At 38.3% G+C, this 26,492-nt stretch overlaps 1 protein-coding gene across 6 annotated transcripts in view; it reads left to right on the forward strand.

Moving 5' to 3' along the window:
* The window catches only part of MYRI (myosin VIIA and Rab interacting protein), a 412,711-nt gene that overhangs the window by 134,302 nt on the left and 251,917 nt on the right, over positions 1-26,492 (forward strand). Inside the window, exon 2 of one of the 6 annotated variants that reach the window (XM_011738818.2) lies at positions 18,439-18,539. The exons of the other annotated variants lie outside the window; for them this stretch is intronic. The gene's annotated coding sequence lies outside the window, so the exon portion shown is untranslated. The remainder of the gene's footprint in view (positions 1-18,438; positions 18,540-26,492) is intronic. 6 annotated transcript variants of the gene reach the window in all.

Genomic DNA, 26,492 nt, shown 5'->3' on the forward strand with positions numbered 1-26,492 from the left:
TTTTTAAATCCTATTTAATGCTATTTAGTTCTATTTAATATTAAAATTTTATGATGACCCCATCCAATGAGGAAAAACAAATGGAAGACAACTTGCTGTTGTTCCATGTCATTATTCTCATGCAGTGGTCCTGATTTTAGAGCAGGTTCTTAGGATTAAAGTGGAAGTGAACTTCCCTGTGCTTTGGGAGAGGACTCTGAGCTGATGATAGCTGACCCAGGGTGGGCTTGGGATATCATGACTCTGTATGTTGTGATGCCTCTGCCCTGTGCTTGAGTTTTTATTGCTTTCCTGTCTCTTTTCCATAAGTTATCCAGTAGAGGAACACTGTCCTATGAGATCAGTAAATCCCCCTCTTAATTAAATTTTCTGGTGCTTAGTCATCAAAAGCCCTGTTTAATATTTAGGCTTGTGTGAAAAAGAGCTGGAAGGGATCTCTTTTATTAGCAATAAGATACAGACCCTTGGAGCCCTATTAAATCAACTCTCATTAGACATTGATTCATAGTGCCAAGAGTTCATTAGCTTTCTGCTGCTGTTATGTTGCAGTTTGTATTTAAGCGGGCTTTGTAGAGACACTCAAACTTAATGGATTATGGACCCTGATCAATTCAATATGTCCTAAATTTGTGAAACTTTATAGCAGTAGGGTGTGCTTTGCAGTAGTCATGTGGTCTGGGAAAGAGAGAGAAACCAAGATAGTGTGAGGCATAAAACAGGGCCCATTTGACTCTTCACACTCTCATTCCACACAGGTCCACAAAACCAATCAAAAAAGAAAATCAGGATAGGAATTTGAAAGTACCATGTGCTATACTTTGGAGCTATTAAAAAATAATACTATTGTAGGCTCATATATTACTGGTTGGGTGTTTAAGCCATTATTCCTTCTATGGAGAGCAATGTGGCTATAACTCAAAATTACAAGTGTGTGTAGCATATAACCTAGCAATTTCATCCGCAGGAATTACCCTACAGATGTACTTAACAGATTTGAAATAGTATATATTTGAGGTTATAATTGTAACATGGTTTAAAATATACACCAATACAATATTAGGAAAACATACTACAGTATATCTAGATAATGGAATACCATGTTGTTATAAAAAAAAGAATAAGGAAGTACTCTATACTGATATACAAATATCTCCAAGATATGGCAAGTGAAAATCAAGGTTCAGGACAGTTTTGTCTGTTTTGAGAGGAAAAAAGAGGAGGAGCAGGAGAAGGGGAGGGAGGGAAGGAGAGATATTCTGTATATGCACAAAATACCTCTAGAAGCATATATGTGAAACACACAACTTTGACTATGGGGAAGGAAATTGGGTAGCTGGAGGACAGAATTTAAGAGGAAAACTTTTTGTTGTAAAACTTTTAATACTTTTCTGAATTTTGAACTATGTCATTGTAAACTCTAGCCAAAACATTTGCAAATGGAAGCTACGAAACCCATGCTTGTGTGATATTGTTAGATGAAACTATGGGTTCATCAAAAGTTTATTTTTTTCTTAGACTTTAAAATAACACAACTGTATATACAATTGCAAGAAGTATTGTTGATGAGTTTCTACTTTTAATTCTAAGCAGGGTACCAAGAGAAATATTCATTTTACACTTTCTGTCTATCACTATATGACCCTGAAACTCTATCTATATACACACACACACACACACACACACACACACACACATATATATATATATATATATATATATAGACTTCATTAAAACATTACTAGAATTTAATCCTTCTGCTTTTGTGGGATAGAATGTTGATAAAATATTGATTTTTGTATTAGTTTCCTATCCTAAGATCTTGACTGGGAAATGTGGAAAGAGTGTCAGAGATGATTTTGTTGAGCCCTGTTTCACCCAAGAGGAAGGACAGCCCAGGGAAATTAAGCCACATGCTTAAGGTTCACAGATAGTCAGGTGTGCTCAGCTGGTTTTATGTTTTATTTGGTTACCTTAAGAATATATCTTTGGCTGGGCACAGTGGGTCATGCCTGTAATCCCAACACTTTGGGAGGCCGAGGTGGGCAGATCACTTGAGCCCAGGAGTTCAAGACTAGCCTGGCCAACATGGTGAAACACCGTCTCTACTAAAAATACAAAAAAAAAAAAAAAAAAAAAAGAAAAGCAAAAAGCTGTGCATGATGGCGTATGCCTGTAATCTCATGAGGAGTCTAAGACAGGAGAATCACTTGAACCTGGGAGGCAGAGGTTGCAGTGAGCTGAGATCATACCACTGCACTCCAGCCTGGATGACAGAGCAAGACTCCATCTCAAAAAAAAAAAAAAAAAAAAAGAATATATCTTTGACACAAGAGATCACAATTGAATTTAACTTCACCCCAAATGCCTCTTAATAGGAATGTTATCAAGCCAGAAGCAGTCGGGAAAGTGCCTTCCAGTCTGTAACCCAAAGGAATTCTCAGATCTTCGAGAACTTAGAGTTACTTAAAATATTTAGTCAATTAAAAAGTTAATCAAAAGAGAGATAGCAGGTTAAAGGAAAATGAAATTAAAATAAGTGGTAAGTAATGAAAGCTTTAAAATTTGAGTTAATTTTTAAAAATGTTAATTGTTCTTATGATTGTATAACTTAATATGATGTCAAAAATAGTTCTTAAATTATAAAAAGTACTAATATTCTGAGTATAAAGGCTATGATTCTTTATTTGGTAGGGGAGAAGAGGAAAAGGAAAAATTCCATAGGCATATCTTTAGATACTGTTTTATTCTCTATGGTGATTGAGAAAATAGGATTAAGTGGTTTAAAAATATGCAGGTAATTGCCAAAAAAAAAAAAAAAAAAAAAGTCGAGACTACATATTACTTCTGAATAACCAAAAAAAATAGAACAAAGATCTAAGAAAACTTTGATCCCTAGAAGGTCAAGGGAGCAACAATAAAGCACAAAATAAAATGACACAGAAAGATCAAATACTATATATTGTCCCAGTAAATGTGAATTTGTTCAACTTCTTAAAAAATAAAGACCCTCAAATTTAATAGAAAAGCAAAGTCAATGTGATTACCAGAGACCCACCTAAACAAAGTGACATAGGAAAGATAAAAATAAAGAAATGAACATTGTGGTGGGCAGAATGTTACAATGGGCCTGAGGTCCTACCCTATCCAACCCTCTAACCTGGTGTATGCATCTTACATAATTCTCCTGGGATTATGTGGTGTGATATGATGCAGTGGACTTTAAGAAGGGAAAATTATCCAGATGGGCCTGACCTAATCACACAAGCCCTTTAAGAACAGAGTGTTCTCTGACCGCTAGGAAGGGGAGGTCAGAGAGAGAGAAGTGTGAGAGGTTATTAACTGGGGGTTCTCCAGTGCTAAGACGGAGGAGCCACATGTCCAGGACCTCAGAACAGTCCCCAGCTGACAGCTGGAAGACAGCAGGGACCTCAGTCCTACTACTATAAGGAAACATGCTCTGCCAACAACCTGATGGAGCTTGGAAGCAGATCTTTGCCTAGTTGGGCCTCCCACGTGAGGACACAGCTAAGCAACACCTTCCTTTCAGCCTTATGAGAGCCTGAGCAGACGATCCAGCTACATTGTGCCGGGCTTCTGACCCATGGAAACTGAGGGATAGTCAATTCAGTGGCAAATTGGTATTATCACTGAGTTTGTAGTGATTTGTTACATCACAAGAGAAAACTAATACAGATATATCACCCACTAGTAAATTCTAAACAAGAAGGCTGGAGTGGTGCTATTAATGCCAAAAAAGTTGGAATTCGCTAAAGGCAAAAAGCATTAAGTGGGACAAAGTAGGATTTTAATTTAAAAGGAATAACTCATAAGTATATAAAAGTAAACAATATTATATAGTTAAGATAGCCTTAGATTCAGCTTTTAATATAACAGTTTTAATACTAAGAGAAATAGAGGCTCAGCTGGAGATAATAGAACATTTGCAACAGTACAACAGGTCAAACAGACAAAAAGCAAGTGGAGTTGTGGTATATTTTAGGATGAGATTAATCATAGCAATCATTAAACTAGGGATTTAAATGTTGGAAGATGAAACGAGTAATAAAAGAAAATTTGGGGTAATAAAGAAATTAAGAAAAGTAAAAGCAGAAATTAACAATTTAAAGAAAAAGTAGAATTAGCAAATTAAAATTCAGCTGGCTTGTTTCCTGAAAAAAATGAATAAAATACAAAAAGGAATAAAAATGAATTTTAAAAAAAGCCCTCCCAATAGTATTATTCAAGGAAAGAAAGAGAAATGAACAACTTTAGAACATCAGGAATGAGAAGGGAGATATAAGCACTGACACAAACAAGATTAACATTTACAAGAGAAAGCTAGTCTAAATTCTTGGTACTCAAATTGTGGTCTACAGACCAGCAGCCATGGTTTCACCTGGGAGCTTGTTAGAAATACAAACTCACTGAGTGTGGTGGTGCATGCCTATAGTCCCAGCTACTCAGGAGGCTGAGGTGGGAGCATCACTTGAACCTGGTAATTTGAGGCTACAGTGAGCTATGATTGCACCACCGCACTCCAGCCTGGCCTTGGCAAAAGAGAGAGAGACCCTGTCTCAGAAATAAAAATGAAAATAAAAATAAACACAGACTTTCAGGCACTACCCTAGGCATACTGAATCAGAATCTGCATTTTAGCAAGATCCCCAGGTGATTCATCTGTACTTCAATTTCTCTAAATCAGTGATTGTCAACTTTGGCTCCATACAGTAATCACTTTCAGAGCTACAAGAAAATGCTCTCAAAGATTCTTATTTCACTGGCCTGGACAGCAAGACTTTTGAAGACTACCAAGATGACACTAATGTAAAGCCAGAGCTGAGAATCACTGCTCTAAATTATTCTTTGCAAATAAATTTTAAAATCTCAATCTAGTGACTGACTTTTCAAAAAAATATAGTTTCTGGGGAGAGGGGTAATTACATTAAAATGTGATACATCATCTGAATAAACCACCAGTCACAGAACAACCTAAAAATGTGTCAAATAGCCTCTCAAAAGACAATGGAGTCCTCTGGCTCCACTGCACATTCTTTCTGGAAGGAACATACCCTCATCCTGGGACTCAAAAAATTTTTAAAGAGAAAGTTTTTATTATGAGCAGTTTATAATTTAAAATTACTAATCACTTAAGGAAACAAAGCAATGTAGGTAAACGCCAGAGACAGCAGAACCAGGACTGTAAAATATATAGCCATTAGAATCAACAGCTACAGAGTAATAAGAAAATGTTTACTGTGTTAAAGAAGTCAGACAAATATGAAAATATGAATAAAGAACAAGCAAATTTAAAAACATAAAGAACTCATTAAAATAAGTAATAATTTAAATAAAACTTAAACATTACATAGCAGATTAAACATTGGTGAAGATTAAACACTGTAAGGTGAATTTTTTGTTTGTTTGTTTTTTTCTACACTTTTTTTCTTTTTCTTTTTTTTTTTTTAAATTTATTTATTATTATTATACTTTAAGTTGTAGGGTACATGTGCATAACGTGCAGGTTTGTTACATATGTATACTTGTGCCATGTTGGTGTGCTGCACCCATCAACTCGTCATTTACATCAGGTATAACTCCCAATGCAATCCCTCCCCCCTCCCCCCTCCCCATGATAGGCCCCGGTGTGTGATGTTCCCCTTCCTGAGTCCAAGTGATCTCATTGTTCAGTTCCCACCTATGAGTGAGAACATGCGGTGTTTGGTTTTCTGTTCTTGTGATAGTTTGCTAAGAATGATGGTTTCCAGCTGCATCCATGTCCCTACAAAGGACACAAACTCATCCTTTTTGATGGCTGCATAGTATTCCATGGTGTATATGTGCCACATTTTCTTAATCCAATCTGTCACTGATGGACATTTGGGTTGATTCCAAGTCTTTGCTATTGTGAATAGTGCTGCAATAAACATACGTGTGCATGTGTCTTTATAGCAGCATAATTTATAATCCTTTGGGTATATACCCAGTAATGGGATGGCTGGGTCATATGGTACATCTAGTTCTAGATCCTTGAGGAATCGCCATACTGTTTTCCATAATGGTTGAACTAGTTTACAATCCCACCAACAGTGTAAAAGTGTTCCTATTTCTCCACATCCTCTCCAGCACCTGTTGTTTCCTGACTTTTTAATGATTGCCATTCTAACTGGTGTGAGATGGTATCTCATTGTGGTTTTGATTTGCATTTCTCTGATGGCCAGTGATGATGAGCATTTTGCTTCAAAGAGAATAAAATACCTAGGAATCCAACTTACAAGGGATGTAAAGGACCTCTTCAAGGAGAACTACAAACCACTGCTCAGTGAAATAAAAGAGGACACAAACAAATGGAAGAACATACCATGCTCATGGATAGGAAGAATCAATATCGTGAAAATGGCCATACTGCCCAAGGTAATTTATAGATTCAATGCCATCCCCATCAAGCTACCAATGAGTTTCTTCACAGATTTGGAAAAAACTGCTTTAAAGTTCATATGGAACCAAAAAAGACCCCGCATCTCCAAGACAATCCTAAGTCAAAAGAACAAAGCTGGAGGCATCACGCTACCTGACTTCAAACTATACTACAAGGCTACAGTAACCAAAACAGCATGGTACTGGTACCAAAACAGAGATATAGACCAATGGAACAGAACAGAGTCCTCAGAAATAATACCACACATCTACAGCCATCTGATCTTTGACAAACCTGAGAGAAACAAGAAATGGGGAAAGGATTCCCTATTTAATAAATGGTGCTGGGAAAATTGGCTAGCCATAAGTAGAAAGCTGAAACTGGATCCTTTCCTTACTCCTTATACAAAAATTAATTCAAGATGGATTAGAGACTTAAATGTTAGACCTAATACCATAAAAATCCTAGAGGAGAACCTAGGTAGTACCATTCAGGACATAGGCATGGGCAAAGACTTCATGTCTAAAACACCAAAAGCAATGGCAGCAAAAGCCAAAATTGACAAATGGGATCTCATTAAACTAAAGAGCTTCTGCACAGCAAAAGAAACTACCATCAGAGTGAACAGGCAACCTACAGAATGGGAGAAAATTTTTGCAATCTACTCATCTGACAAAGGGCTAATATCCAGAACCTACAAAGAACTCAAACACATTTACAAGAAAAAAACAAACAACCCCATCAAAAAGTGGGCAAAGGATATGAACAGACATTTCTCAAAAGAAGACATTCATACAGCCAACAGACACATGAAAAAATGTAAGGTGAATTTTTAAAAATCTAGAATTAAGAAGTAAGAAACAGATGATAATATGAAAGGCAGGTGAAGAGTCAAAGAGAGGATTGAGTGAGGAAGGCTAGCCAGAGTTCTAGAAGGAAAAAAAGAGAAAGAATGGATTAGAGCAATATTTGAAGAGATATTGGTTGAGAATTTCCAACAGTTGAAAGGTTCTGATCAAGATTTTCATGAAGCCCAGAAATTCCTAAGCAGGATAATAAAAATAAATCTACATCTAGACTACTCTTAGTGAAGCTGTGGAACACTGAAGACAAACAGAAGGTCTCAAAAGCAGCTAGAGAAAAAAGATTTGCTTCTAAGGAGTAACAACCAGACAAATACTTGATTGTCAGCAACACAGGAATAATACCTTACATGTGCTGACAGGTATTTTAGTGTAAAATTTGTAGGCTTTAGTGATGGATTGGGTATGAGATAATGAAGGAAGCATGTCAAGAATATCTGTCAAGTTCTGGAATACAAAAGATGCCTTCATTGAAGTGCAAAAATACTGAAAGAGATCCAGGCTTGAGGGAGAAGTTTATGAATTTGCTTTTGGACAAGTTGAATATGTGGTGCTTTTCAGATATCCAAAAGAAGATGAGGTTCCTTTTCCATGCCATCATCTATCTCAGTTTCTAGCTTGTCTAAAAGCATATTACAGGCAACTTGGTCAAATGTCTTGCTGAAATGGACTCAGTACTCTGCAACAATCCCTTGTCCTGTTAGAAATGAAGTTCGGTGTAAATCAATTTTGAGTTGTAATATGGCTCTTACTGTGTAACTTTGAACATAATATACTCAATGTTGAAGCACTTCAATTTTTTCATCTGTATCATGGTAATAAAATTATATATTAATGACTTACTGAGGTATCATGAGGACTAAAAAAATGGTATGAGAAAGATTTGCTACATAAAATGCCACACAAATCATTATCTGTCAGTGATTTCTAACTTCTCAGAATCTTTTTCTCTCCAAGTGCTCATTCATCACCTGTTTTATAAACTGTCTTTCCAGAATGTTACTGGCATTGATTTTAAGCAGAATCTACTTCCTTTTCACTTTTGAAATGTGTAATGACATGGATCTGACTTTGAGCTCTTAAGGCCTATCTTCAGTTTGCTATCATATTTACAAGTTATTTCTGGGCCCTGGATATGATTTGGCTCAACTGGCAACTTGAAGTCAGTACAAAGCGCCTGTGTGCTCTTTTGTTTTAATTTTATCTATCTCCTGTCTTGAGTTCCTGTGTCTTATTTTAACTGGAAAATAGTCTCTTCCTTAGAAAAGGTGGAAGAAAAAAGATGTCAAAGAGGTCTGATTTTTCCACTAGCATCTGTTATCTAGCATTATACCATCTGCCCCAAGCAATGTTGTTGTTCCTTATTTATGTTGCCCTGGAACATAATTTCAGACAACATTTAGTTTGAATGTCTTATATAATTATGAGCTTTTCTGTATATGTTCTTAATAGATCTCTGCCATTTAATTTTTATGTTCTTTTATCTTTAGGGTATGCTTTTCAAGAATATGAATTCTTCCATCTTGAGTTTGTTGTTTGTATGTTTATATGAATGAATGCACAGATGAATGAAACAGAATTTTCCCTATATCTATATTGGTGGGTTAAGATGTCTTTCCTTTTCCCTTCTGTCGAGGTCATTCACAATTATATTATCAATTGCTTTCCATTTATACAGTCTATTCCTTTTGAAGTTGTATTCCATCATGAATTTGACCTTCTGATGATGTATACATTTTTTCATATGTTTTAGAATCATATGCTTTCCTGAAATCCTTTTCTGCATCTGATTATGCCCAACTTTTCATTCCTTCAGTTTTATGAATTCTGCGATGATTGCTTTCTCTAAAGGTTTCTGTCACTTCAGTGTCAAAGTGACTTTTTTATTTTTGATGTCTGATCTCAGCTGGGCCAGCTAGGATGACTGGTTCTCTCTTTCCATTTGTTATTTTATCCTGAGCTTCTTCACAGCATGACGGCCTCCGGATTCCAAGAAGAACATGAGTAGAAGTTGCAAGGACTGTTGAGGTCAAGGCTCAGGGTTAGGCTGATAGACTCCAGCTTGATAAGGGATGCTACAAAGAGCTGGTGGCCACATTTAATCTATAATATATGCTATTTGTCGTTTATTTTCACTTACTTTTTAAATAGTTGTTGATTGTACTGGGCTATGTGATCTAGAAACCTAAAATAAGTGAGAGCAGTGGAATCATCAAAATCTTGGCACTCTTTTATTTTCTGTTACACCTTTTTGTGTTCAGGTTTAGTGCTCTTAGCAGAAATCCTCCTTCTGGCAGTGGTTTGGCACAGAGAAACTGGTTATTAGTGATAAACTCAGCTAATATATTTTGGAAACACTGATTGAGAAACAGTGGCCATATGGGTCCCTTCTCTTCAGGAGACAGAACAGCAAAGTAGTTTTGTCACAGATAAGCTAATTACATCTGCCAGTGGTTTAGATAACTGCTCCAAATTTGTTTTACTTACTAGTTTTGATGCGATATCAGTGTATTAAACTAAAACTCAAACCCTCCCTGGCTTTAGCTCCATGTATGATCTAGAGCAGGGATCCCTAATCCTGGCTGGACACTGAAACCACCTAGAGAGCTTTTTAAAAACTACACTGTCCCAAGATTGTCATGTAGTTGGATGGGTGAAGGGGAAGGAGGTTGGTGGAATTCAGTTGGGAGTATTTTTTTCAAGGTTCCAAGTAAATCTAAAGTACATTCAGAATAGAGAAGCACTACTTTAAACAGGGGTCTCAAAGTTTTTTCTGTAAAGGGCCAGATTGTAAATATCACAGACATTGCAGATCATAAGCTCTCTGTTGGAAGTACTCAACTTTTTAGTACAAAAGCAGCCATTGGTCTTAGGCGAAACTAATGAGCATGGCTATCTTTCAATAAACTTTGTTTATGAACGTTAAATTTGAGTTTATACATGTAATTTTCACATTATAAAATATTATTCTTTTGGGTTGTTTTCCAACCATTAAAGTATGTAAAAACCATTCCCAGCTAATGGACCGTACAAAAACAGGTGTGGGGCCTGATTTGGCCCACAGGTCATAGTTTGCTGACCCCTGTTCTAGAGGATTCTGGCAAAAGTTCTCTACTTTCACTAAAATGCTTCTCTCAAAGACAGGGAAGGTTTTCATCATCTTTATAAAACTGTCACTTTTCAGTCACTATGATGTTTTTCTTTTTAAACAGCTTTATTATGGTATAATGTACATGCCATAGATTTAACCTATTTTAAGTGTACGATTTAATGATTTCTAGTAAATTTATAGAGTTATGTAATCATCACCACAATGAAATTTAGAATATTTTCACTATCCTCAAAAGTTCCCTTTTGACCATTTGCATTCAGCCTCTTACCACCCTGGCCCCAGGTATCCACTACTCTACTTATTTTCTCTGTAGATTTGCCTTATCTGGACATTTCATATGTATAGGATATACATCATATTTTGCACATGGCTTCTTTCAATTAGCATACTGTTTTTTAGTTTCTCCATGTTGTAGCATGCATGAGTCATTTATTCCCTTTCATTGTCACATAGTATTCTATCACATGGATATACCTCATTTTGCTTATCCATTCACTTAATGGATTGTTTTCAGTCCCTAGCCATTATTTAATGATGCTGCTGTGACGAAAGTCCTTTCCATTCCATTTGTTGAGAGTTTTTATCATGAAGGCATGTAGGATTTTGTGACATGCTTTTTCTGTATCTATTAAAATGATGATGTGGTTTCTGCCCTTTTTTCACTAATATGATATATTACATTAATTGATTTGCAAATGTTATAAATCCCACTTAATCATGGTGTATAATTTGTATGTATTTCTGGATTTGTTTTGAAAATATTACAAATATTACAAATATTCCTGACAGTCTCTAATTTTCTTTAATTGTGACATCTTTGTTTAGCTTTTTATCACGCTAATATTGCCTAATAGAATGAAGTAGGAAGTGTTTTTTTCCTAAACTCTGTTTCCTCAGTGAGGTTATGAAGGATTGGTAGTAATGAATTTTCCCCCTCTTTATCTGGGAATGCCTTTGTTTTGCCCTCATTTTTGAAAGATAATTTTGCTGGAGAGTAAATAATCGGTTGATAGGAAAGTAGGAATAGATAGGGACTTTGCAGTTGCTGCTGAGTATGTGTGCAGGCTCCCACATATGTACAGCCTCCCAGACCACCAGGGATATATATATAGGAGCTTATCAGGGTTCACTACAGCTGTCTCATTACCCAAATCCTCTTGTTAAATTTCTGTCTTGTCTTCATGTTGGTTGTCCCAAATAGGATCACAGCTTCATTGTCTTCTCCCATTCTTCTGCTTCTGGAATTGCTGCTGTTTCTGACAATGCCCTGGGGCATGAGGTTTTACTGTTCTCTGTTCCAAATCAATCTGGCTTCTTTCTGCAGCAAAAACTGCAGGTTTTCATGGCTTGTCTCACCCTGGTAGAACTACCAGTTGGCAGGTGTTGGGGATGTGTTGGAGATACAAGGTAATGGGAGCAGTCCCAAGCTAAAATTCCACAGACTCCCACTGAGGTTCAATAGTTTTACTTGATTAAGTGCTTCTCAAGTTGTTATGTGCCTTCAGTCTGTTTCCAGGGTCCTGAAATAGTTATTGTTCACAATTTTTTCTAGTTTCAAAAATCGTTCTTTTTTGGAGAGAATTTTGCTGAGTTTTTTCCTCTCTCATTTCAGATATCCTGCCTTACAGTGTTTTTAATTCATTGATTAATGCTTTTAATGTTGGGCAAATTATGGAAAACCAATTTTTCTTCTGTTGCTATTAGCAAAATCTGTAGCAGGTTTATCCGCTTAAGAAAACTTACTGAATCTTGGAGGGTGGTTCTAAGATGGCCAAATAGGAACAGCTCTAGTCTGTAGCTCCCAGCGTGAGTGACACAGAAGAAGGGTGATTCCTGCATTTTGAACTGAGGTACCGGGTTCATCTCACTAGGGCTTGTTGGACAGTGGGTGCAGCCCACAGAGTATGAGCCAAAGCAGGGTGGTGTAGCACCTCACCTGGCAAGTGCAAGTGGTCGGGGAATTCCCTTTCCTAGCCAAAGGAAGCCGTGACAGATGGTACCTGGAAAACTGGGACTATCCCACACTAATACTGCGCTTTTCCAAATGGCATACCAGGAGATTATATCCCATGCCTGACTCGGAGGGTCCCACACCCACAGAGCCTTGCTCACTGCTAGCACAGCAGTCTGAGATCGAACGGCAAGGTGGCAGGGAGGTTGGGGGAGGGGGTCTGCCATTACTGAGGCTTGAGTAGGAAAACAAAGCTGCCAGGAAGCTGGAACTGGGTGGAGCACACTGCAGCTCAAGGAGGCCTATCTGCCTGTGTAGACTCCAACTCTGGGGGCAGGGCATAGCTGAACAAAAGGTGGCAGAAACTTCTGCAGACTTAAACATCCCTGTCTGACAGCTTCAAAGAGAGTAGTGGTTCTCCCAGCATGGAGTTTGAGATCTGAGAACAGATAGACTGCCTCCGCAAGTGGGTCCCTGACCCCTGAGTAGCCTAACTGGGAGGCACCTCCCACTAGGCGCTGACTGACACCTCATACAGGCGGGTGCTCCTCTGAAATGAAGCTTCCAGAGGAAGGAGCAGGAGCAACATTTGCCGTTCTGCAATATTTGCTGTTCTGCAGCCTCCGCTGGTGATACCCAGGCAAACAGGGTCTGGAGTGGACCTCTAGCAAACTCCAACAGACCTGCAGCTGAGAGTCCTGACTTTTAGAAGGAAAACTAACAAACAGAAAGGACATCCACACCAAAACCCCATCTGTATGTCACCATCAGCAAAGACCAAAGGTAGATAAAACCATAAACATGGGGAAGAAACAGAGTAGAAAAGCTGAAAATTCTAAAAATCAGAGTGCCTCTTCTCCTCCAAAGGAACACAGCTCCTTGCCAGCAACAGAGCAAAGCTGGATGGAGAATGACTTTGACGAGTTGACAGAAGTAGACCTCAGACGATTGGTAATAAAAAACTTCTCCAAGCTGAAGGAGGATGTTCGAACCCATCGCAAAGAAGCTAAAAACCTTGAAAAAAGATTAGATGAATGGCTAACTAGAATAAACAGCATAGAGAAGACCTTAAATGACCTGATGGAGCTGAAAGCCATGGCACAAGAACTACGTGACACATGCACAAGCTTCAGTAGCTGATTCGATCAAATGGAAGAAAGGGTATCAGTGATTGAACATCAAATTCATGAAATGAAGCAAGAAGAGAAGTTCAGAGAAAAAAGAGTAAAAAGTAATGAACAAAGCCTCCAACGAATATGGGACTATGTGAAAAGACCAAATCTACCTGAAAGTGATGGGGAGAATGGAACCAAGATGGAAAATGGAAAACACTCTTCAGGATATTATCCAGGAGAACTTCTCCAACCTAGCAAGGCAGGCCAACATTCAAATTCAGGAAATACAGAGAATGCCACAAAGATACTCCTCGAGAACAGCAACTCCAAGACACATAATTGTCAGATTCACCAAAGTTGAAATGAAGGAAAAAATGTTAAGGGCAGCCAGAAAGAAAGGTCGGGTTACCCACAAAGGGAAGCCCATCAGACTAATAGCAGATCTCTCAGCAGAAACTCTCCAAGCCAGAAGAGAGTGGGGGCCAATATTCAACATTCTTAAAGAAAAGAATTTTAAACCCAGAATTTCATATCCAGCCAAACTAAGATTCATAAGTGAAGGAGAAATAAAATCCTTTACAGACAAGCAAATGGTGAGAGATTTTGTCACCACCAGGCCAGCCTTACAAGAGCTCCTGAAGGAAGCACTAAACATGGAAAGGAAGAATCGGTACCAGCCACTGCAAAAACATGCCAAATTGTAAAGACCATCAATGCTAGGAAGAAACTGCATCAACTAACAAGCGAAATAACCAGCTAACATCATAATGACAGGATCACATTCACACATAACAATATTAACCTTAAATGTAAATGGGCTAAATGCTCCAATTAAAAGACACAGACTGACAAATTGGATAAAGAGTGAAGGCCCATCAGTGTGCTGTATTCAGGAGACCCATCTCATATGCAGAGACACACATAGGCTCAAAATAAAGGGATGGAGGAAGATATACCAAGAAAATGGAAAACAAAAAAAAGCAGGGGTTGCAATCCTAGTCTCTGATAAAACACACTTTAAACCAACAAAGATCAAAAGAGACAAAAAGGCCATTACATAATGATAAAGTGATCAATTCATCAGGAAGAGCTAACTATCCTAAATATATATGCACCCAATACAGGAGCACCCAGATTCATAAAGCAAGTCCTTAGAGACCTACGAAGAGACTTAGACTCCCACACAATAATAATGGGAGACTTTAACATCCCACTGTCAACATTAGACAGATCAACAAGACAGAAAGTTAACAAGGATATCCAGGAATTGAACTGAGCTCTGCAGCAAGCAGACCTAATAGACATCTGTGGAACTCTCCACCCCAAATCAACAGAATATACATTCTTCTGAGCACCACATCACACATATTCCAAAATTGACCACATAGTTGGAAGTAAAGCACTCCTCAACAAATGTAAAAGAACAGAAATTATAACAAACTGTCTCTCAGACCACAGGGCAATCAAACTAGAACTCAGGATTAAGAAACTCACTGAAAACTGCTCAATTACATGGAAACTGAACAACCTGCTCCTGAATGACTACTGGGTCCATAACAAAATGAGAAGGCAGAAATAAAGATGTTGTTTGATACCAGTGAGAACAAAGACACAACATACCAGAATCTCTGGGACACATTTAAAGCAGTGTGTAGAGGGAAATTTATAGCACTAAATGCCCACAAGAGAAAGCAGAAAAGATCTAAAATTGACACCCTAATATCACGATTAAAAGAGCTAGAGAAGCAAGAGCAAACACATTCAAAAGCTAGCAGAAGGCAAGAAATATCTAAGATCAGAGCGGAACTGAAGGAGATAGACACACAAAAAACCCTTCAAAAAATCAATGAATCCAGGAGCTGGTTTTTTGAAAAGATCAACAAAATAGGTAGACCTCTGGCAAGACTAATAAAGAAGAAAAGAGAGAAGAATCAAATAGATGCAATAAAAAATGATAAAGGGGACATCACCACCAACCCCACAGAAATACAGACTACCATCAAAGAATACTATAAACACCTCTACACAAATAAACTAGAAAATCCAGAAGAAATGGATAAATTCCTGGACACATACACCCTCCCACGACTAAACCAGGAAGAAGTCGAATCCCTGAATAGACCAATAAGAGGCTCTGAAATTGAGGCAGTAATTGAACATCTACCAACCAAAAAAAGTCCAGGACCAGGCTAGATTCACAGCCGAATTCTACTAGAGGTACAAAGAGGAGCTGGTACCATTCCGTCTGAGATTATTCCAATCAATAGAAAAAGAGGGAGTCCTCCCTAACTCATTTTATGAGGCCAGCATCATCCTGATACCAAAGCCAGGCAGAGACACAACAAAAAAGAAAATTTCAGGCCAATATCCCTGAAGAACATCGATGCAAAAATCCTCAATAAAATACTGGCAAACTGAATCCAGCAGCACATCAAAAAGCTTATCCACCACGATCAAGTTGGCTTCATCCCTGGGATGCAAGGCTGGTTCAACATACACAAATCAATAAACATAATCCATCATATAAACAGAACCAAAGACAAAAACCACATGATTATCTCAATAGATGCAGAAAGGGCCTTTGACAATATTCAGCAGCCCTTCATGCTAAAAACTGTCGATAAACTAGGTATTGATGGGACATATCTCAAAATAATAAGAGCTATTTATGACAAACCCACAGTGAATATCATACTGAATGGGCAAAAACTGGAAGCATTCCCTTTGAAAACTGGCACAAGACAGGGATGCCCTCTCTCACCACTCCTATTCAACATAATGATGGAAGTTCTGGCCAGGGCAATCAGGCAAGAGAAAGAAATAAAGGGTATTCAATTAGGAAAAGAGGAAGTCAAATTGTCCCTGTTTGCAGATGACATGATTGTATATTTAGAAAACCCCATCGTCTCAGCCCAAAATCTCCTTAAGCTGATAAGCAACTTCAGTAAAGTCTCAGGATACAAAATCAATGTGCAAAAATCACAAGCATTCCTATACACCAATAACAGACAAACAGAGAGCCAAATTATGAGTGAACTCCCATTCACAATTGCTTCAAAGAGAATAAAATACCTAGGAATCTAACTTAAAAGGGTTGTGAAGGACCTCTTCAAGGAGAACTACAAACGACTGCTCAACGAAATAAAAAAGGACACAAACAAGTGGAAGAACATTCTATGCTCATGGATAGGAAGAATCAATATCGAGAAAATGGCCATACTGCCCAAAGTAATTTATAGATTCAATGCCATCCCCATCAAGTTACCAATGACTTTCTTCACAGAATTGGAAAAAACTGCTTTAAAGTTCATATGGAACCGAAAAAGAGGCTGCATTGCCAAAACAATCCTAAGTCAAAAGAACAAATCTGGAGGCATCACACTACCTGACTTCAAACTATACTGCAAGTGTACAGTAACCAAAACAGCATGGTACTGGTACCAAAACAGAGATATAGACCAATGGAACAGAACAGAGCCCTCAGAAATAATAAAATACCACACATCTACAACCATCTGATCTTTGACAAACCTGAAAAAAAAAAGAAATGGGGAAAGGATTCCCTATTTAATAAATGGTGCTGGGAAAACTGGCTAGCCATATGTAGAAAGCTGAAACTGGATCTCTTCCTTACACCTTATACAAAAATTAATTCAAGGTGGATTAAAGACTTAAAGGTTAGACCTAAAACCATAAAAACCCTAGAAGTAAACCTAGGCAATATCATTCAGGACATAGGCACGGGCAAGGACTTCTTGACTAAAACACCAAAAGCAATGGCAACAAAAGCCAAAGTTGACAAACCGGATCGAATTAAACTAAAGAGCTTCTGCACAGCAAAAGAAACTACCATCAGATTGAACAGAATGAGAGAAAATTTTTACAATCTACCCATCTGACAAAGGGCTAATATCCAGAATCTACAAAGAACTGAAATTTACAAGAAAAAATAAAACAACCCCATCAAAAACTGGGTGAAGCATACGAATAGATACTTTTCAAAAGAAGACATTTATGCAGCCAACAGACACATGAAAAAATGCTCATCATCACTGGCCATCAGAGAAATGCAAATCAAAACCACAATGAGATACCATCTCACACCAGTTAGAATGGCGATCATTAAAAAGTTAGGAAACAACAGGTGCTGGAGAGGATGTGGAGAAATAGGAACACATCTACACTGTTGGTGGGACTGTAAACTAGTTCAACCATTGTGGAAGACAGTGTGGCGATTCCTCAAGAATCTAGAACTAGAAATACCATTTGACCCAGCCATCCCATTACTGGGTATATAAAGGATTATAAATCATGCTGCTGTAAAGACACATGCACATGTATGTTTATTGCGGCACTATTCACAATAGCAAAGACTTGGAACCAACCCATATGTCCATCAATGATAGACTGGATTAAGAAAATGTGGCACATACACATCATAGAATACTATGCAGCCGTAAAAACGGATGAGTTCATGTCCTTTGTAGGGACATGGATGAAGCTGGAAACCATCATTCTGAACAAACTATCACAAGGACAGAAAACCAAACACTGCATGTTCTCACTCATAGGTGGGAATTGAACAATGAGAACACTTGGACACAGGATGGGGAACATCATACACCAGGGCCTGTCATGGGGTGTGGGGAGGGGGGGAGAGATAGCATTAGGAGATATACCTAATGTAAATGGTGACTTAATGGGTGCAGCACACCAACATGGCACGTGTATACATATGTAACAAACCTGCATGTTGTGCACATGCACTGTAGAACTTGAAGTATAATTAAAAAAACAAAAGAAAACTTACTGAATCTTAGTTTATAATTAAAAGCAACACTAAAACAGCAAGTGGATTGTATAGAAGTATGAAAGTTTTAAGTATTAATTCAATATAATTAAATATTGTATAACATAGGTTGAATAACTGAGAGCAGAGTTCAACAGATTTATATCTGAAACGTTTTTCTTCTGAATGGCAGCGCTCCTGTCTAGCACCATGGTGTTCGTGATTCCTTATCAACTTAGTGCCCCCCATGTGAGCAGGCTGAATTGAGCACTTGTGATGCCCGGTACAAAACAGGTAGGAAAAAGACTTTGTTGTGTATAGCAAAGAAGAAACTGGCATCAGCTTCCTGAGCCTTCATGCATCTCCCATTCCCAATCTTTAGGAAGGCCTTTCTCTTGGTTCTGGCATTATCCCTGGGAATGAGTGGGATCAGCAGTGGATGTGACCGTGACTTGTTCCTCCAGTCCCCGTCACTGGCTTAGGGAACATCATAAGAGCCAGTGGGTTTGGCTCTTAGAAATACGTGACCAGTGAAACTCACTAGTCCCATCTCTTGCACCTAGTTCAGTCTGTTCATACTGTCACTCCCTTTCCCCCATTCTTTCCTGCATCTCCCCAAAGCGCATCATATCCAAAGTAGGAATCAATTCTCACTGAACATTTATTCCTGAGACTTTCTTGTAAAAAACACATGAGTCCTATTAATAAACAATTGTTTAATTTTACTTAGGGAGGCAAAGTTTAATAATAGCATGCAGTAAACTTTTTGTTAATGATTATGATTGTTCTTTTTCCTTCTTTTCCCTAATCATGGGGGAAAATGTAGTTCATTAGCAAGTTGACCTGCTCTCTTGTTTTCATTCACCAAGCAGAACTCTAAAGAATTGATTCAGCTTTGCAGAGGAACAATATTATATTAAGACAGCACTATTTCTACAGTTAAACTAGCATGACTAGCTTATAAATCAAAGCAGTGCTATTGGCGCCACATATATGTGTTGTGTATTTCTTTTGGCAAAGTTACAACTTTAAAGAATTGACATTTTGGATCACCATGTGGTAGTTTAGCCATAACCGGTTGCTAATGAGGGAATCAAGACAGAGGCAGATGTTTCCTTAAATGTGAGCTTACATAAGCCACTTTAGTCGGTTCTGGTTTTAAACAATTGCATTTCTTGGGGAGCAAGTTGTACACTGGATCTTCCTTCTGAAAATTGATGCCTCCCCCTCATGAGTGTTGTGCTGTGCAGACAGGAACCTCATGGTGAGGAAAAGCGTAACTTTGATTGTTGCTGCTCTTTTAATGTCATGCTAAACGGAATGGCACTTCACAATCTCTCAACCACAGCAGTTTCCTCTTCTCATTCAAATCTAAGATACAAGCATTTCCCTAACTACTGTTTGAATCCAAAATGTTTATTTGGCAGACTGGTGCAAGTTGAATTCTGGAAGGAAATCTAGTTTTAAAAAATGTCTTAGAACATTATGTTCAGGGTTAAAGTCAAGGACCATATTTCCTACACATGTTTTTCAGGCAATTTACCTTGAGTTTTTTGTGGAAGAAGCCAGAATGGTGCTTACAGGTGGAAGGGAAATGGTAGCAGTAGACCCAGAGAGCAAAGAGATCCACATGCATTTCCCTGATAATTATTTTATTCATTTATACTTCTGTCTTACTTCAGAAAGGATTTGAAGTGGCTTGCTGTTGTAATCACAGTTCTGCTGGAAGAGATAAGGCCAAAGGAAATAAGAGGGGAGAAACAAGAAGAGATCAACCCATGTTACTCTAAACTGAACCACTTGCAGCTCCCACGATTTGCGAGTCCCATTTTCCTCTCATGTTCTGGGAGTTCAACCAGGAAAGGAACGTGTTGAGTCTGGATTGTTGAGGCCCGAGAGTAAGGCACTGGGTTTGAAGGACAAAATCAGCCACACTGGCCTTACTTCTGGAAGACCCCAGATTTGGATTTTGGAATAACCTGTTACTAGTCAAGATATCTAATGTCAGAAGACCACATAACTGCATCTTGTAGTCCTATTCCATTATGTCTACTCTTGAAATTAGCTCCAACAAGATACATTTTCCTATTTTGTTTTGAGATATCCGCTTTTCATTAGAGCATCAGCCAGCCACACATCTTGCATTAGGACCTTTAAGTCAACAAGTAGGAGATTAAAGGGAATTAAATGCAAGCATTTCAGGTAGACCCAGGGAATAAGGGCATTAGGTGGCAGGTTACCTGGATGGTGCAACAGGGTTAAAATTATCCCTATATGATCCTGTTTCACGAACAGAAGATGAATGGACTCTCTTAAAAGACTTTACAAGACCAGTTAAGAGCAGGATAGTATAGCATGGTAATCGACACTCTTGATGTCTAATTCATCTGGGTTCAAACTGGAGATGAGCCATTTTTTAGCTGTATGACCTTGAACAAGTGGCTCAACTTCTCAGAGCCTGTTTGCCCATCTGCAGGATGGTTATAATAATACCACCCATCTCCAGATTGTTATGAAGGTCAAGTAAAATTATGTACATAAAAATTTAGGCATCACGTGACACGTGGTAATCCCTCAGTAAGTGTCAGTGGTTATTGTGTCTAAACCCCTGACATGTTGTTATTGTAAGTCTGCATCTTCATTGCTTAAGGAACTGAGTGACTATTAGGAGGAATTAAATTCCCTGTCAGTCTGCTGGGAAATAATTTGGAGATGGATAAGGACCCCAAAGCACTAATGGCTACATGTTCTCTGGGCTAGTTTTTTGTTTGTTTGTTTTTGTTTTGTTTTGTTTTGTTTACTTGTTCAATGAAGGTATGGGAATTGAGGACCTATAAAGTTCATTCTCATGTGAAAATTATCTCTGGGTGAAAGGGTGCTTCTTTGCTTGTCCAGAGATACACGTTTCCTCTGAGAAGGGCTGAAATTGCATTGCAAAATGAAGAGTTTCAAGGGCTGTAGTGCAGTTACTTCTTCACAAAACATTAGCCCAGATTGTCCTCCCACCCAGGGCTTTTCAATCCTTGGACAAGGGTGTAAAGGCATCCCTAGGTCTTAGAGAATCAGGGTCTCATGTTTTAGAGCCCTAAGTTGCTGAGTGTGGGCTGTGACTTAGAATCACTGTGTAGGAAGGTGAAAGAAAATCTGCCAGCCCATTCTTGGCCAAGATGCTAGATTTGGAAGCCAAGATTCACTTGACTTGCAAACAGTTTCTGTGTTACAGAGTGGTAGAATTATGGATGATTGATTTTTTTCAATTTAGTTTTATATTTTCAAGTTTTCATACATCAGTATTATGAAAGAACGTACACATAGGACAAACAAAGTAACAGTAAATTAATAAAGTTATGTGCAAATAATTCAATAAGCTCATGTATTAGAAGGGGCTCATATCACCTGGATGTTATAGAAATGTAAACAGAAAAGGCACACACTTTGGATTACAAAGGGTCTGGATTTGGATCCGGTATCAGCACTTTGCGGGTGACCCAGTACCAGGGCATGTGGTCTTGTTTTCTGTAAAATGGGCAGTGCTTACCTGATTTGGCAGCTGTGCAGATTAAATTAGATGATGTGAGTGAACAGCCTGGCAGAGTCAGTTTCTGTTTCTTCTTCCTATTGGGGGAGTATTTGATGGTGTGAGAAATGAGCTATGAACAGTTCATCAAGACTGATATGTAAAGTGAGGATAACTCACTTTGTTGTCAGTTAAGCCTATATGATCTCTTTTTTCTCATCCATCCATCCATCCATCCATCCATCCATCCATCCATTCATCATCTTATTTATTGATGCATACATGCATGCATTCATTCACTTATTATTTCATCCCTGTTATATTGTGTGTCCTACAGTGAGCAAGATGCTATTGATGCAGATATGAATGAAATAGGTGACTTTGTTTGGAACTTGTGAATTAGTATGCAAATACAGGAGTGACCCCGATTCTTTTTTTTTTTTTTTTTTTTTTTTTTTTTTTTTTTTTTTTTTTGAGACGGAGTCTCACGCTGTTGCCCAGGCTGGAGTGCAGTGGCGCGATCTCGGCTCACTGCAAGCTCCGCCTCCCGGGTTCCCGCCATTCTCCTGCCTCAGCCTCCTGAGTAGCTGGGACTACAGGCGCCCGCCACCTCGCCCGGCTAATTTTTTGTATTTTTAGTAGAGACGGGGTTTCACTGTGGTCTCGATCTCCTGACCTTGTGATCCGCCCGCCTCGGCCTCCCAAAGTGCTGGGATTACAGGCTTGAGCCACCGCGCCCGGCCGACCCCGATTCTTAAGCACTGTCTTGTGTTGCTATTTAAACATAAAAACATGATCACAGTAAAAACATAAAGCTTAGTCATTGAATTAAAGATGCCAGAAGGTTGATATTCTACTTGTCCAAAGTTGAATATTTATGTATATGTGAACATGTGTATATTTATTTATTTATTTATTTATTTATTTTTAATTTTTATTTTTTTTGAGACGGAGTCTTGCTCTGTAGCCCGGGCTGGAGTGCAGTGGCCGGATCTCAGCTCACTGCAAGCTCCGCCTCCCGGGTTTACGCCATTCTCCTGCCTCAGCCTCCGAAGTAGCTGGGACTACAGGCGCCCGCCACCTCGCCCGGCTAGTTTTTTGTATTTTTAGTAGAGACGGGGTTTCACGGTGTTAGCCAGGATGGTCTCGATCTCCTGACCTCGTGATCCGCCCGTCTCGGCCTCCCAAAGTGCTGGGATTACAGGCTTGAGCCACCGCGCCCGGCCTAACATGTGTATATTTATATTTCTAATAATCATATATCTGTCTTAAAAGTAAAAGCAATATTTTTCATGTGATTTCTCCCATTTGCTCATGGTTTGTAGCTTATTTTACTAATATAGTGACATATTCATATTATGTGTTAGAAATCTACATTTGCAAAGATCAGCTAAGTTTATGTTTAAGATTGAGAATAGTCTGGAAGGATTGTGTCTAGCCAATTACATTTTTATTCTCAATTTTAAAACTCAGTATTAAAATAGTTGACTGTCTTCTATTTTCTGTATACTATCTGGGGCAGTATGTGGTGCTGAGTGACTTAATATTTTAGATTTCTTTTTCAGCTGTACATTTAAATTCCTTTCTTATTTTAGTGTCTTTCTCCCAAGAATGTCACCTGATGCATTTAAAATGGGAAAAATATTTATTTTCATCTTCTTTAGCTTTCTTTTCTTTAATTAATTTTTAGCCCTTAATTATCATTATGAGCAACTGGGATTCTATTTTGTTTCAATTCAGAAAAACACTTTGCTTTCTACTACTTCCAAAGTATTTTAAGCAGTATGAAGAGTTTTAAATGGTACACATGATAATATAGCAGGTAAGAAATTGCTGGCATGAGTTTCAAACCAAGAGACAATAAGATGTTGTGCAATGGACCATTGATAAAGAGGTGGCAGCATGGGGCTCCTCACAATTGTGTTTGTTATTAGAGCCAGAACATGAGAAGAAATCACTTCTCTGCTCTCTAAGAGCCTTCTCTATTAAGTTATTAGGCTACTATAGATAAATTCTTAACACCTATCCAAGGTCTTAATTCTTCCCTTTCAAAACTGTGTGAAGGTTGATTTTTGTTCATGGCAAAGTCTTGTTTCGATGTTAAACTCACTGCAGAATCACTCTGAGGCCTGGCTGCAGTGCTGTTTATAAAATCCTTGCTTCAGGGTCAGGCTGCAAGTAAAACATCATTTAGAAGAGCTTTTGGCCTTTCACAAAATTGTCATGAACCTTTGAAGAAGAACTTGGAATTATATACTGCTTTGTAGCATACTGCAGTAGAATTTCATAGTTGTTTTTATGGGCCATGACAATTTTTGGAAGATGCTTAAAACTTTTCTTATAATCTTCATTTAATGTGTGTATTCATCTGATCATTATAACTGCTTGGAGAATCATTAGAAGTATAAATATCTTGGGTCATTTTGATACAGACATTTTCTAGTTTTGAAAGGAAAAGGGACAGGCATTGAGTAATAGTCTGATAAAGTATTTAATGTATAAGTATAAAGCAGTAATAATTCTTTATAATTTTTTCTCCATGTCTTTCCATAAATTTTCACAAATGCATAAAGTGCATTTGTGAACATGTTACATATTAAACTGATTAATATTGTGACCCAATTGGATTTTTTTATGTACGTTTCTGTAGATCCCCAAAGCCTCCAAGTGTACTGATTTGGATGATTTTATATACATCCTTAAGACCATTTTCTGGTAGTCGTATAACTCTGAATTGCATTAAAAGAAAAAATAAAGCATTTTATAGAACTAACTGTGATTTTTCTCAATTTAAACTCTGCATTCTGCCTATTTGGAGCTACTTAATGATTTGCTGTGTCATTTCCACTCCTGAGTCAGTACAGCTTTTTTTTTTTTACTTAATTATAGCAATTAAGAATATATTTAAAGTCTCAACTCTTTGATCTTCCTAGTAGATATTTTTATTGGTTGGGGTCAGATAGAACACCTGTAGGAGATACATATTAGGAGATTTATTACAAGGAATTGGCTTATGTAATTTTGGGGACTGACTAGGCTTGATCATAATCCATGAGGCAGGTCATCAGGAAGGGCAGGCTGGAACCCTCAGGCATGAACTTCCACTGACTTAATCAGGCTTTTTCGGATTATCTAGGATAAGTCCTCTTACTTAAAATCAACTGATTATGGGTCTTAATCACACCCACAAAATACCTTCGCAGCTACACCTAGATTAACGAATAACTGGGGACTGTAGCCTAGCCAAGTTCACACATAAAATTGACAATCACAAAATTTAAATGAAAAATATTTCAAATTTAGCAAAATAATATAGATTTCTACATAATTGTATATGTTTCATATCAGTTGAAACTAGTTGTTCCTTTTGTGGTTGCAATGAAATATACATTACGAAAGTAAATGTTCAAGTCCCTATAATCTTGGACCAGGAAAAGGCCATTAGCAAGATGATGTGGGTGGTTACCCCTGAGCTTCTGTCCCTGTAGCTAGGGCAAACAGGTGGCTACTCCAAGATCTCAAGGTAAGTACACCCCAGCCTATTCTGTCTTCTTTCTTGCTTCTCAGAACTAGGCTTTCTGAAGGACTCTGTCCAATAAGTGGAGAGGGATTTCCTTGGCTGTTTAGAGTGTATCTATTGCCAAATAATTATCAAAAACAGCCAGGCTTAAACCCTGAAGCTTAGGAAGCCAAGGGAGGGCACCCTGAGTTTTACCAAGAATACTGAAGATATTAAAGGAGAGGTTCTCCAACGGTTACCAGAAAACAGGTTATAGATAATATGCACTTTAAAACTGAATGACCACTATATTTTCTTGCTTCTGCTCCAACTTCAAGAATAGTAGCTTCTTAAAGGCACAGATTATATATCCTCAGAGCATGTCATAGTGAATAGCATAGATATCAGTTAGTGTTCCAGCAGGAAATAGTACACCCAAATTAGGATAAGGAGGGGTAAACCAAAAGTTTTGTTTAAAAAGGTGTGGGCCTTCTCTAGAGAAACTCGAAATAATAGTGTAGTACCCTATAGCCATTATTTTCCTCAGTCGGTGGGGTTAGGAAAGGGAGAGATTACTGAAAGCATAAAGAGAACACGTAGAACTGAGAGTTGCCCTCATAGGTGCTGTGACCTTTGCTGAAGCCGTGTAATTAGTCCTCTGGGGAGGGAACCAAGGGAGAAGAAATACGGTACCCTGATTCTGAAAATCCACGTCACTTTCTCCCTCTAATCACCTGCCAGAGTTTCCAAATGGCTGAACCCACCAAATATCAGAGGGCCAAGGGCCCACCAATGTGATCCCTCCAAATTAGCCACCTGAGGGCACAATGGAGAGTGGACCCAGAGGGGCACACAGGACATAGAAGGCCCTTCACTCACATTATACAGCAGCTCCAAGCATGTGAGCCTGAACAAGCTATGTCATTTCTCTGAGCCTCAGTTTTCTCACCTTAAAATAATGTAATCATAGTTATCTGGCAGGGTTATTTAGGGGCAGATAGTATATGTAAATGTAAATTACTCTTTTTTTAAACTTTTATTTTAGGTTTGGCATATATGTGAAGGTTTGTCATGGGAGTTTGTTGTAGAGATTATTTCGTCATGCAGGTATTAAGCCCAGTAGCCAATAGTTATCTTTCTGCTCCTGTCCCTCCTCTCATCCTCTCTGCTCAAGTAGACCCCAGTGTCTGTTGTTCCCTTCTTTGTGTTCAAAGTTTTTATCACTTAGCGC

This window comes from Macaca nemestrina, chromosome 2, assembly GCF_043159975.1.
Source record: "Macaca nemestrina isolate mMacNem1 chromosome 2, mMacNem.hap1, whole genome shotgun sequence".
In the NCBI taxonomy this organism is placed as follows: domain Eukaryota; kingdom Metazoa; phylum Chordata; class Mammalia; order Primates; family Cercopithecidae; genus Macaca; species Macaca nemestrina.